The following is a 12,907-nucleotide window of genomic DNA, read 5'->3' as shown; positions in this document are numbered from 1 at the left end:
TAAGTATACATGGCATACAGACTACCATAGAGTTCCACATTAAGTATACATGGCATACAGTCTACCATAGAGTTCAACATTAAGTATACATGGCATACAGACTACCGTAGAGTTCAACATTAAGTATACATGCCATACAGACTACCATAGAGTTCCACATTAAGTATACATGGCATACAGTCTACCATAGAGTTCCACATTAAGTATACATGGCATACAGACTACCATAGAGTTCAACATTAAGTATACATGCCATACAGTCTACCATAGAGTTCAACATTAAGTATACATGCCATACAGTCTACCATAGAGTTCCACATTAAGTATACATGCCATACAGTCTACCATAGAGTTCAACATTAAGTATACATGCCATACAGTCTACCATAGAGTTCCACATTAAGTATACATGGCATACAGACTACCATAGAGTTCCACATTAAGTATACATGCCATACAGTCTACCATAGAGTTCAACATTAAGTATACATGGCATACAGACTACCATAGAGTTCCACATTAAGTATACATACCATACAGTCTACCATCGAGTTCCACATTAAGTATACATGGCATACAGACTACCGTAGAGTTCCACATTAAGTATACATGGCATACAGTCTACCATAGAGTTCCACATTAAGTATACATGGCATACAGTCTACCATAGAGTTCCACATTAAGTATACATGCCATACAGTCTACCATAGAGTTCCACATTAAGTATACATGGCATACAGACTACCATAGAGTTCCACATTAAGTATACATGGCATACAGACTACCGTAGAGTTCCACATTATACATAAATGGCATACAGGCTTCCGTAGAGTTCAGTATTAAGTATACATGCCATACAGTCTACTGTAGAGATGCACATTACATATACATGGCATACAGGCTACCGTAGAGTTCAACATTACCACAACACACCCAAAGTGTGAAAAGCATTCATGTGATGTAATTTGTGGGTATGTCGAAAATTGAGAAATGGTTTGTGTTTGTGAGGTTTATCGACGAAAAAATTAAAGAATGACATTATAAGATAAAGAGGTCATCGCGGTTATGTGTTTTGGGGTCGAAGCACTGATATGTATGTCAGTCCCAGATAACACCATTATACCGGTTCTGAAGTTGTTTCCTACTATCCTCTGCATATAGGGACGCTCACTGTCGGTGACATGTTATCGATGTTTCTTAGGTTTTATTTTGACATATTTGAGTTTACTGTAAAACGTATTTTGTTTTCGAAACTTGATGTTAATGAGAGGAAATGGGCTTTGTCCATCTGTGTCATGATAAAGGGAATATACGGCAGTGGGTTGAGAACTCTCCCATTGCTTGGCTGTTTTAGTAAAGGTAATATTCATATCCGTCATAAACATAGCTGTGGTTTCAGGGTGGTACTTGTGAGAAATAATCCAAAGTTTAAGTAAGATTATAACTGCCGATGAACATTACTCAACAGCCGCAGAATTTTAAATACATTATATCGCACCGCCGCCCTCCTTATGCCAATGTCACTATTTATTACGTTTACAAATTATATCTGTTTTTTCATTGGTTGAGAAAGGGTCACATGACCTCCCTTACAACACGGTATTGACCTGAGACGCACCCTGCCCTGCAGCGATCAAGAGTGGTATTGACCTGCGTGCTTCCGCCAGTGGAACAAATGTTCGGTCAGTCCGAGAGAGCGTAACACAAGGCTTGTCGTGCAGCAGCTCCTGTGACTTCCCGTGACATCTCATTCAAGTATTGTTGAATTTGAATATATTTTTTAGTATGTAATAAAACAATTATTTACCATAATTCGGGCAATACCATGTTTTATTGACCCCGGCCGCTGACCTCAGCCAATTTCGGTTTCTATGGTCCATAAAACATGATATTGCCCTGATGAATGGTCAATAATTGATAAATATACAGCAGGGAGATATATAGTTTATTACGCTTCTTTTAATTAAGATGCTTATCCTGGAAAGGGAGGTAAGTCGTCGTAGCCACGTGCGCGTTCAGGCCACTGAGCAGGTCATGTGGTCAGGTCTGGGTCATTGGCGATGCTAATAAATAAATTAATGATGATAATATCTAAATAATCGAGTCTGGACCAGACAATCCAGTTATTGCAACGCGCGGAGAGTCTACCAGCTGTTGGCATGCTGGAAACCGGCAGAAGTCAGGCAGATCTGGTTTCACAATCTGTGATTAGCAGACTATGGAACAGGTTTCAACAAACCAAACATGTTTCCGGTCGATCCCGTGTAGGGCGTCCTAGGTCAACAAGAAGAGTACAAGATCGACTGATCCAAAACCATATGCAGGCTCTACCAAACTGAGGTCAAGCGGGGATTCAAATAGTATAAACTTTCATCAGGCTACTGGAGTACGAGTTACGGGGACAGACGATTTAGAAATAGTCCACTGTCAGCTCATCTCCATGCCAATCTACCTCACGCTCTTTCTTCAAACTGATTTTACATAATCCGTTCATATTTCAATTTTCAACTACACTGGATATGTCAAGTATGCTCTCAATGCAAATATTTCTACTGCTACACTTAGTGTCAAGTGAGTGAATTTCTGTTACGCCGTTAGCGATATACCAGCAATATCACTGCGAAGAACACCAGAGAGGGCTTCGCACATGGCACCCACGTAGGGAATCGAGTGAGTGAGTGAGTGAGTGAGAGTTGTTTTACGCCGTTTCAGCAATATATCATCAATATCAAGGCGGGTACACCAGAACAGGGCTTCACACATGGTACCCAAGTAGGGAATCGAACCCGCACATGTCCCCACTGTACCACCTCACCGCAGTGTTACGTTAGGGTGGAGAAACACCTATTTACACTATTCCATTCATGTGTCGCGGCGTGTCAGTATACTACGGAAGGAGTCCGACATTATAAACGCCGTTAGTCGGTACAATACTCACAATCATAATAGCGACCAGCGGATCTGGTCTGGATCGAGGCTACGGCTAGTCGATTGTTTTCATCTCTCGTGCAAATGTTTAAAATGTGAAGATTAAGAACTGTAAATGATACTTACTACATCTCAGTGACCACAAGAAACTCGTCTCCAAATGAAATGCGCCATTATAACCGCAGTAAAACACAAAGATCACAGACACTCGGACCAACAACAATGGATCAATCACAGGGGAGAGTGAGTAATGGACACCAACCATTATCGTCAACACCGGTCATGACGAGCAGTCTACTACTTCGCCTGTAGAACTACTTCCTTACCCTGACATTATTGGAGATAGAGTGCAGATAGTATATCGCCAATAGCTCAACAATTCCAACCACAGAAACCTCACGTTTAATGGTACCCCTCACGGACAAATGCCTTTGTTAACCTCGACAGTAAACAATGTGTCTCCATATCGTGGCCGAATGAAGCCGGATACGGTTGAACTGCTACAAAGACTCTCTAATATAGAGGGACACAAGATGCTTACATAACTGATGTATATATCACCCTGATAACTCCAAATACTCCTCTCAACGTGAACGTGAAGTAATTGATTTGACGGGAGTATCTGATAGCATATGTATATTGGATAACAAGGGTCATTCATCCTTGGCGCCGAAATGTCCTAAACGCTTGCTCATCAGCAAACGTATAAATAAAATACCTACTCAGCAATCTGAATCCAAATCTATTCAACCCAATGAGGTCGAAAAAACCCAAGCGACTACTGATCATTCTACTGAGCAAACAATCGAATATGTGAGCACTGAGCAAACAATCGAATCTGTGAGCACTGATCCGCCTGCTCACAGGCACAAAGCCACTGCTAAACGCAAGGGGAAAAAGACCCAAGCTCCCCAATCAAACCCCATGCCTTCTAATCCTCAAACTGAGGAACACAGCAAACGAATCAGTCAGGCAAAGAAAACACCAGCTCATGGTAAACAAAAGGCTCAGAACACAAACAAAGTTGTAGAGTTCATTGCAACGGCATTGATCCAAATTACAAGCAGAAAAATGAGAGTCAAAGCCAAAGCCACCTGCATCCTCAAACTGGCTTCCAAAATAATGAAATACAAAGGAACAAAGAAACAGTTCCTAAATAGGGTATGCCCTAAAACTCAATAAGCGCTCATCTATAAATTATCATGGACTTGCTTTTACTACAGTGGACTACAAGCCCTCCAAAACAAAAATACCAAAAACCGACCTAAATTAATAAATCAAATACTTAAAAGCTCCAACGACCTAACAAAAGCAGGCAAACAAATAACCTTCTTGTGGATACCCGCCCACGTAGGAATATACGGTAATGAAAACGCCGATAAAGCAGCTAAACTATCCCTTAAAATCCCAGAAATAAGCTTAAACTTACCCATCTCAAAATCAGAAATTAAAAGTGTAAACAAACAAAAAATCACAAAAAAATGGCATAACCTATATCTAAACTCAAATAGCAAAATCAAAAGAGTGCTCAGCAAACCACTAACCAAACCAAAAATTCTCCATCCATCAAAAAAAATCGACAGAGTAATCACTAAACTCCAAACAGGACACACCAACCTAAATAACCACCTAAAAAAATTTAAAAAACACACTACAGGTAACTGCCCACACTGCAAACAACCAGAAACCCCAGAACACGCACTCATCCACTGCACACACTACCTAACACATCGAACCGCATTACAAACCACCCTCAATCTAAACAAGGCTCTCACTCTAGAAGCAATACTAAACCCACAAAATAAACTAGAAAACTTCAAGGCCTTAGGCGTATTCTTAATAAAAACGGAACTAATAAAACGCATCTAAAACCATAATAACCTACCAAATCAAAATCACATAAACAAACAATCATCCACCATACCCAGCTCCCTTAGTTCTCCTCCCCAACCCCATCAGCATCTATTCCAAATCTCAAAATTCCCAAATTCTATATAAGCAACCCCTAAAGCCCCCTCTTGGGTTGCACAGACCACCCTCGCCCCTTTCGGAAACACATTAAATGGCCTGGCCGGGCCCGTGTGCGAAATACGCATCAGTCGGAAAGCGCACGTTAAATCTCCAAAGTAAGTAAGTAAGTAAGTTTTACTACAGTGGAACACAAATGGCCTTAAGAGCCACGGCAATGAACTGACTGCACTCGTCAAAAAAAAGGTGATCAAGCCTCATGTCATTCTAATACAGGAGACTAAACTCAGTGAAAAAGCCAAATTCACACTACCTGGGTACACCCAACATAGAAAAGACAGAAAAAGACTTATGCCTGGCAACAAGGGAGGAGGACTAATCACCCTTGTCCACGACAGCTGTACCTCCAAGAATATTGAAGCAAACGTAGGAAACCTTGAAACCCAAGTAATCTCCCTAAAACTGGCAAATGGCAACGAATTACGCATAGCTAACATATATCACAGGGTTACCCATGAAACGAACATGGAAGAGCTAACAAGACTAGCTCAAATAGTAGGCAAAAATGGGATAATCCTTGGTGACTTTAATGCCCACAGCCCTCTTTGGGAAGACAGGAATGATTCATGCAAATACGGCAAAATGGTAGAGAAATGGGTTGAGGACGACAATCTCATAACTCTGAACAACGGCAGTCACACACGTTATGACCAAGTCCACAACACGTGGAGTTCAATTGATCTTACAATTACCACCAAACACCTCGCCTCACATTGCCAATGGCAAGTCCAGGACGACAGTTGGGGAAGCGATCACCTTCCTATACTCACCTACATAGGTAGCCCACCACAATTAGAGGAACAGCCCGATCCTCAGCCCACATGGGACTATGCAAAGGCTGACTGGCCTAAATTCAGGAAGGAATGTATATCATTCAAGTCCTCAGAAATTGCCTCGGATGATCCTGATCTTTTTTGCCAAAATCTCACCTCAGCAATTATTGCCGCAGCTGAAAAATCAATTCCAAAAAAAGACCACAAAACTGGCAAAACGCCGGTACCATGGTGGAACAGGGAAATAGCAAAAGCTAGGAGAGTGAGAAAGAAAGCCCTAAATAGGTCAAAAAGGGATAAATCAGCCTTTGCCCAAGTCCGAGCAGCCAGGACGAAAGTAAGACAACTCATAGACGATTCTAAAAAAGAGTCATGGCAGACCTTCTGCAAATCCCTTAATGAGAAAACAAATGCTAAAACAGTCTGGAGCAAAATACACGCAATCAGGGGTAAGCGGAAACCTACAAAAATTCCCAAGTTAGCCAACGCCCATACAGTCAAAGAAAAGGCCAACATTCTAGCTGAGCACTTCTCATCTGTCAGCAGCAACACAAATTGCAGCGAAGAATTCAAACAGGAAAAAATGCTTATGCCTAAGATCTCAAAACGGCCGCAAAGCAAGCATCTGGTATACAATATACCATTTACTGTGACAGAGTTTGATGATGCGATACAACATAGAAAAGGCACAGCACCTGGTCTTGACACAACCAGTTACGAGATATTGAAAAACCTACCTGATCAAACCAAAGGCTTACTCACTGAGTTGTATAACACGATATGGTCCAAAGGAAAAGTCCCAAAAGCATGGAAACATGCTGCGGTTATCCCGCTGCTCAAGCAAGGGAAAGAAGAAGCCCTACCAAACTCTTATCGACCGATCTCACTCACCTCAAACATGTGCAAAGCCATGGAAGCCATGGTTACAAAAAGGCTCATGCATCATCTTGAAACTGGCAATCACATAAAACCTGACCAAAGTGGCTTCAGGAAGGGACACTCGTGTCTAGATCATATTCTAAGACTGGAAAATGAAATAAAAAAAGCCCAATTAAACAGACAATACTTTTAAATTAAATGCCGCAGTATTTCTGGACTTCAGCAAAGCCTTCGATATGGTATGGCATGACGGACTCCTCTCAAAACTATCACAAAATGGAGTTGAAGGGAACATGGCAAACTTCATAGACAGCTTCCTGCAAGACAGGTCGCTATCAGTTAAACTAGGGAACAATCGATCGGATCCTATGGCACTGGACAATGGCACGCCACAAGGCAGCATCATAAGCCCAACCCTGTTTAATATCATGATCAATGATCTTTTTGACCATGTCAACTCTCCTACCCAAACTTCTAAGTTCGCTGATGACGGAGCAATATGGGTAAAGCACAGAGATATCTCACAGATCAGAAAAAAACTCCAGTCAGCCCTGGACGGAGTAGATCAATGGTGCAATAAATGGGGATTCACCCTTTCAAGTGAAAAAACGGTTGGAGTTCTATTCAAACGCCGGGGGAAAGATGCTATGATACCCCGTGTCTCCATAAAAGGCAAACCTATCAAATTCGAAAAATCTGCAATATTTCTTGGAGTTATCCTTGATCAACACCTCACTTGGCGCAAGCATATAGAATATGTGGAAAACAGATGTCAAAAAGACCTGAACGTATTACGGGCAATCTCAGGCACATCTTGGGGCACATCGAGGGACACTCAGCTGGACCTCTACAAATCTCTTATCAGATCAAAAATTGACTATGGTTGTGAGGCTTTTCACTCAGCATCAAATACTGTCTTGAGGCGCCTAGACAGAATACAATACAAAGCCCTAATGCTGGCCACAGGCGCAGCGACAGGCACCTCACTAGAAGCACTACAAGTAGAAACAGGAGAACTCCCATTGAAACTAAGAAGAGAGCAGGCAATATTATCGTTCTGGGGACGAACATCAAACCCTTTGGTTAAAAAGATATGGCAAGACAAAAACGCTCGAGATGAAGCCCTAGCTCGAAAAAATCCCTCACTAAAGCCATCTGGGATATTAGTACGTGAACTCATTCGAAGTCACAATTGCGATGACATTCAGCCTCCAGAAAGTCACTACAAAGGGTTACACCCTCCCTGGACTTTACAAACTCCCAAAGTTGACACTGCTTTAACATCAGAAGTCACTAAAAGAGAAAACCCAACCCTACTACGATCAGTAGCTATCACTAAAATTCAAACTACCTGGGACAGCTGGGCCCATATATACACTGATGGATCCAAGAATCCTATCAACAACAGTGCTGGTTACGGGATCCATATCCACAGCTCCAAACCCCAAGCACATTCAGTTCGCTTGCCTGATGGTCAGTCAGTATTCACGGCTGAATTGGAGGCAATTCATCATGCACTCAAACTCATACCGGAACTCCCGGAAGCAAAGGCAGTCGTCCTATCAGACTCGCTAAGTGCACTTCAGGCCATCAGTGGGAGAAACACAGTCAACAATATTCTATACGAATATACAAAACTATCGGACCAAGGGCAACAGGTGGAGTTGTGTTGGATCCCCTCTCACATAGATATTCATGGAAATGAAAAAGCAGACTCACTGGCGAAGCTAGCTCTAGACAAAGCGGATATACAGCCTATTCCCTTTAGTAAACTAGAGATAAAAAGCAAAATCAAAGCCTCCATAGCAAAAAGATGGCAAGCCCAATGGAACGCAAGTAAGATCGGCAGATGGCTATACAAAATTCAACCCAAGGTCCAACAAAAGCCAAACTCATACTCAAATGAAAGGAAAATTGAAACTGCTATCTCACGCCTCAGACTTGGTCACAAAAAGCACTATGACAAGGTTTGTTCATCTTGCAATCAGGCTGAAACCATTGACCACCTGTTACTAGAATGTCAAGACCATGCCCCAGCCCAGGCTAGGTTAAAACAAGAATTGCAGTTAGATCCGCTATCTGTCATAGATCTCCTAAAGCCAAGAGATGCAATAGCGAAGGCCAAACTAACTCTATTTCTGAGAGATGGACAGCTGCTCGAACGTATATAAACAGAGCAGCCAAGGATAAAAATGAAATCATATCAATATAAGAAAATAGAAATTATATCAATGCAAAAACAGAAATTATGTGAACACCGAAATCACAATAGATATGTGAACCGTTCTCACACACAGGAGTCCCAAAGAGGGACAGGTCAGCCGAAATTGCCTAGGCAGAAGGCGACCTCTTAAACACCTAATGCAACAACAACAACAACGCACTGACAGACTATGTAATGTTTGAAAACCCTGACCTTCTCATCTGCCCGAGGCAAGAGAGTTCACTGACTATAAAAGTTCAGTTTCCACCCTTGCCGAACTAGGCTGGAATTCCTGGGCTCGATCGCAGCGCCACCAGTGGCTATTACCAGTTATGTCCCTTCTAAGCCTCTCCTGTTGACTAATCAGATTCCATCTGTCGTATCACTTGCATTTGCTTCAAACAAAATGGCGGCGATGATCAAGATCTGTATTGTGATAAAACGGGTCTTACATCGCGAAATGCATCAAATCACGTGAGCACCTTGATTAGAAACATGAAAAGATTTGGAAAATCTCTGCTGACAACGAGTTGTCGGTGCTCATGCTTTGCAAATCCTGCAATCGATCGAAATATGCACGACAGTTTACGAACCGGATTTCGATTTCGGTGCGCGATTTTGATTGGACTATGCATAGACTCGTTTGTCCAGCCAAAATGTAACTCCATAATACCAGCCTAGTTCTGCAAGGGTGGAAACTGGACTTTTAAAGTCAGTTAATTCTCTTGCCTCGGGAAGATGGACCTTCTTGACATGAACGACCTGGAACTCTACATGAACGAGGCACTTGTACTGCAAGGGGCGGTCGGGTAGCCTAGTGGTTAAAGCGTTCGCTCATTACGCTGAAGACCCAGGTTCGATTCCCGACATGGGTACAATGTGTGAAGCTCATTTTTGGTGTCCCCCGCCGTGATATTGCTGGAATACTGCTAAAAGCGGCGTAAAACTATACTCACTCACTCACTCACTCACTTGTACTGCAACAGAACGGCATATCTCCTACCCGAGCTAATACAGACAAAACACTGAATAATTATTACTATAGACTCAACATCTTTATTGCAACCGGTAGATTTGGATCAGATTCAAAGACAGGCAAATGTACCTCAAAATGCCGTGGAGCGGTGGATCATTATTTGCAATGGGAAACTACTAAAGCTCGCAGCTGACTGTAGCATCCATAACTTTTCCCCCTTGAGGCATGTCACTGTATCCCATTTACGTAGATCGATGCTCATGATATCAATCGCTAAATTGTCTGTGCAGATTCGATTATTTACAGACCGACGTCATATAGCTGGGATATTGCTGAGTGCGGCGGTAAACAACACACAAACAACAAACAACATTCAAAATGTTCATGTTCTTGGTTGCTTGTCGAAAGTCAGGTCGTTTGGCAGTTATATTGAAGAGCACATTGTCGGAGTGAATTCTCTCGTATAAACGGCATAACACACCATATATTTCCGAAGCTGTTGGCCCACACTTGGCAGGAGGTACCGGTATATGTTGCTATAGACTCAACATCTTTATTGTAAACTGAAGATTCAAAGACAGGCAAATGTACCTCAAAATGCCGTGGAGCGGTGTATTATTATTATTTGCAGTGGGAAACTACTAAAGCTCGCATCCGTGACTTTCACCCCTTATTTCCTGCCGTGTATTGCCCCCTGTCCACGTCGTTCCCTTTTGGGCCGCTACACCTACCTGAACCCGTCACCCCTCCAGATACACCTGGACGATGGCAACCTGAATGGGAGGAGATATACTTTGAGAATCTCGATGCATGATATAGCAGCTATCAGAGAGGAAACAGACAATCTTAATGATGATGCATGTACTCTTTCTGACATAACTCATGTAGCAGATACTTGTCTAAAATACGATTCTGCTGTTAAAACATTCGGCACGAAAAGACACTTCCATAAAACTGTTAGGCCAGGACCCGTATAGTTTAGTAATAACTGTAACTCGGCCAGGCGAAAGTATCACTGGGAGAGTGTATAACCAGCAGAAAAAGGGGGATCAATAGAAAGCGTATGGTATAGAAAAAACGGTGAAAGTTTGCAAAAGCATGTAAGTCAAAAGAAACTTTCGGTGAGCGTCAAACAGAAAATCAAAACAACCAAAGGTTTTTTTGGAAAGTTATAAATCCTCTGTCCAGGAAACATAGAGATGAACACATTACTCTCGACAAGTTATTTGACTACTTCAAGGATGTCAACGACGGTCCCGATGAGGATGTGAACGTCGACGGCGTCACTACTGAAACTGCTTTAATGAAGCTATCAATGCTTAGAAGAAGAAATCGCGAAGGCGATCCATGGACACAAAATAAGCAAGGCCTGTGGTATCGACAATGTGTTCAACGAGTACACAAAAATCGTCAAAAACTTTACTTTTACCTGTGTATAAAAAGATTACCGTCCAATAACACTGTTAAGCTGCCAAAGTAAACTGTTCACATCTATAATCAATCGTCAGTCCTTAGAATCAAGAGGTATCCTGTGAGACAACCAAGTTGGTTGAAGGGATGTTCGTCTATAGATCATATATGTACGCTTCATACGCTTTCTGAACTACTACAAACAAGGAAACGTAACTCTGTTGCGCTTTCATAGATTTCAGTAAGGCTTTCGATTATATTTGGAAAACTGGTCTCAGGAGAAAACTATTGAGCTATCATTTAAAATGTAACCTATTTGATTTAATCAAATGTATATACAGCGGTATAAAATATTGTTTAGAACTTAATGATAAACATTCTGATTTCTGTTATTGTAAAAATGGTGTTAGACAAGGCGAAAATTTATCGCCACTTATTTTTGCATTATACATAAATGACTTAGAAACCTGACTTACATCAAATAAGGTTGAAGGTATAACACTTAGACCAGATGATGACGAGCTTATGTATCCGTCTGCTTGTAGTGTTAAATGCGGACGAGGCGTGCTTCAAGCTGATAGCCCTCATAAATTACAGAAATCACTTGATTCTTTTCATAATTATTGTAAAGTAAACAAACTGGCAATTTACCTGGACAAAACAAAAATCTTAGAAGCAGTAGAAAACATGCAGGTAAATGCACCTTTTAAGTTGAGGCTTTCTGAGCGGGTTAGATCGCTGACTTTGTTTGCTGGCGATTAGGCGCTTCACTCTGGAAGTGCGTGTTCGAATCCCAGACGGGACTTGACCCAAAAAGTATATAAAGCTATGCATTTGTTATGCCAACGTGTCTGAAATATTTCCATGTCCATTGAATGTAAACTTCATTTATTTCACCATACATTATGTCCTTTCTGTTATACGGGTATGAAATATGGGGTTTCGAAAATGTTAGTTCCATCGAAAAGGTACATACTGACTTTCTAAGATACTTTATATCAGTCGTAGTACTCCCTTATACACGCTGGACGGAGTAACTGGTCGGTCACCCCCAATACACAATATCAAATCCCGTACTCACTGCTACTGGTCCAAAATAGTATTAGGAAACTGTACTCTACCTCAACAACATTATACCAAATAGCACTGAAAACTCTTACTGAAATACGTCTACTGGCTTCAGTTTATTGAAGTATCTCTGGATAACATAAGACTATCCATTATCTGGCAACCCCAAAATAGTATTTCACCAACATGGTTTAAACATGCAGGTAATCTACGAATTTCCTACCAGTCGCCCCAATATATGAATGAAGAAGTAGCATCTTCCTCTAAATGTGTCACTTACCTTTGTGCGAAATCATGTTGTAATATTTCATGGCTTCAGACTAAACTGGGCACAACGAATCATAACATATTGTTCAAATATAAAACCTCATACCATACATTACCAATCGAAACTGGTCGCTGTGAAAGTATTCCCCACGACCAAAGATATTGTCCAACCGGTCCAAGCCACTTCATTTTTTAATGTTAAAATTTAATGAAAGAATGAGGCACCTGAACAAATATTTTGTCACCAACGAGAATCTCTATGAAATATCAAACTAATGATTGTTTTGTAACCCACGTTCTGGTCCGAGCATTGACCGATACACTCCATGTCGTAACGGTGACGTCAGCCCGTGTTGTCCTCGCTATACCGTCATT

Source organism: Haliotis cracherodii, unplaced genomic scaffold (genome assembly GCF_022045235.1).
Source record: "Haliotis cracherodii isolate W230 unplaced genomic scaffold, xgHalCrac1.p SCAF_3, whole genome shotgun sequence".
In the NCBI taxonomy this organism is placed as follows: Eukaryota; Metazoa; Mollusca; class Gastropoda; order Lepetellida; family Haliotidae; genus Haliotis; species Haliotis cracherodii.
This window is presented reverse-complemented; position numbering follows the sequence as displayed.